This window comes from Pinus tabuliformis, chromosome 1_1 (genome assembly GCF_031772625.1).
Source record: "Pinus tabuliformis cultivar Carrire ecotype Pingquan chromosome 1_1, CPIR1, whole genome shotgun sequence".
In the NCBI taxonomy this organism is placed as follows: Eukaryota; Viridiplantae; Streptophyta; class Pinopsida; order Pinales; family Pinaceae; genus Pinus; species Pinus tabuliformis.
This window is the reverse complement of record NC_142297.1, coordinates 341,067,039-341,069,538: the sequence shown is the minus strand read 5'-3', so window position 1 is coordinate 341,069,538 and position 2,500 is coordinate 341,067,039.

Here is a 2,500-nt window from a genome sequence, read left to right as displayed (position 1 = left end):
CTAGGACACCCATTGTGGATTGGCATTATCTCTGAAAAAGCCACTGTGGATAGATGTCAAGGATAGATGATGACTCTCGACCTCTATCCGGTGGATTTTACCCTCAAAAGACTTCGTGATCTGAAGGGAAAAAGCAGATGGGCGTGCGTTTGTCAAAAATCATTACCAAACTGGGCTGGAGCGGGTGTTGTTCTGTGACAGAGCGCCAATGGTCGCGCCCTCTTTTGAGGATCTCAGTGATTGGCGCGGGTAAGATACTATGGACCTGCGCCAATGGAAAAAGAGCACTTTCCAGGGATAATTTGTAGAAGGTGTCTTCAGGGAACATGAAGTACATACTCAGGGGAAAATAATGCAAGTGTTTTTGGGTTATGTCACTGCTCACAGGTCCCGGAATGCGTCCTCCAATGTATGGAAACGGGGCGATAGGGACGGTGACCAACGGTGACAAATTACTGTGTAACAGATGCCTCCTAAAGCATGAAGTCCGAGAGGTAGAGAGAGGGGTGAAATGCTTTACTAGAATAGACAAGAACACACATATAGCTTCCGCCGAGGATCTGCAATAAGAGGCACGACTGATAGTTCAATTACATGATGTACGTGGTATGGTCGCAGCCATCCATAAGAGAGTACATAAATAATCTAGATACATAGTATGGACGTAGCCATCTGGTTAGGATCAATGAATTGACTCAGGTATGGTCGCAGCCATCTAGTGAATGAGTCATGTATCAAGAATTACACCTGGATTACAACAGACACAATCCAGGCTCTTGTGCTCCATCTCGACCCGAACAAGAGTACAAGTTCAAGCATGTGAATATATGAGCCGAAGTCGAACATGCATGAACATCGTCTGATTACCAGTCAATAGTGAAAACTGTCAATAGACGCGAGAGGTACCACCAGTAATGACAATGGCCCTCAAGGTACTATAGGTACAATCTGCGGCATGCGAAATAATGATCTGAAGTCGAACACCCGTAGAATCATTCGATCGGAGGCCAATGATGAAAACCTCACGTCGAATACGAAGAACCTGCCATTGAGGCATGCAGGCTCCAAGGCACCGGAAGGGAGTCTCTAGATCAACTTCCTGGATAATGAGCTGAAGTCGACAGGAAGTGACCTCGATCGAAGGTGGGCCATAATGTTTCCAACATCATCGACACGAGACAGAGAGATAATGTTGTGAATCAAGATTGTACGAAATATCAGAGGGAGGTTGTTTCTTTGCAGAGGTCAACTTCTCTTGAACATATCGGCGGCACATTAATGGAATTGGCAGTATTTGACATCAATGTATCAAAGGTCATGATGACGAGGCAATGAGTGGATCAGAGGTCAAATAAGGTACCCAAGTCCATGGAAGCAAGTGAAAAATATGAGATGAGATATCCCCACCATGAAAGCAGAAAAGTGCGATGTTCAAGAGCGACATACTGTCGAAACGATAATAATGATGGTTCAAAAATTTTCTTTTCCCCCCGCCATTTCTGGCGAGTACCCAAGTTATTTTTAACAAGTTTGATGGGGATAGCATATGCTTGTGGTGTGTCATTTCGACAAAATCCGATGTCATCAGGTTTTAACGAGTCTGACAAAGGAAGAACTCGGCATCTTTTCATGTTTAGAGAGTTTGAAAAGACAGCAGAAAAGGAAACTCCAGGGGTGTTCTTTTTCGTAAATTTGTGTCTCTCGGGCCCGAAAAAGTATAAAATAATGCCCAAAAGAACCGCCCGATCATTACGATCGAGGAGTAGTTTTCATAATTAGTGATTTCGACCTGAAAAAGTAAAAAAGCGGTCAAAACCACGTCATTTCGTAACCATTAACGAGTTTGAAACGACAAAAACCCAGTAATATTTTTATGTTTTAACAGTCAACAAAAAGAACTTAAAACGACCACCCCTTATTAATGTTTAACGAGTCAAGAGGGAAAACTCGGCAATCTTTTCGTTTTTAAATGGTCAGAAAAGAGCTGAAAGCGGACCTCCATTTTTATTCTCTTTAACGAGTCAAAAAGGAAAAATACTCGGCAATCTTTTCATATTTTACGAGTCAGAAAAGAGCGTAAAGTCGACTCGTCCTGAAGGAACGAGTTGTATAAAGGGTAGCAACTAGTTCTGGTAATGGTGGAACTACTCAAAACATGTAATGGTCAAGAGGCTGGCTAATACAAACCACTCATCGCTGCGGTTCCTCAGTAAAGGATAAACAACCAAGTGAAAGCATATGATCGGCCAAAGAGATGGTGGCGATGGAATGAAACAACCGAGGCTCATCTAGCATAATTTAGCAGATAAAAGGCAATCACGGGATGTAAATCAGGTATGGGTTCATTTTTACACAAGCTTGAACCATGGGGAACTCTGCTTGGATTCGGTTTCATGTTTACACAAGCTTGAAATGAAAAAACTATGCTTGTTATAAATTTGCATGCCCCCAGCATGATAATGCAAATCGAGGTACATGCCCCCCAAGCTTCATGGCATTC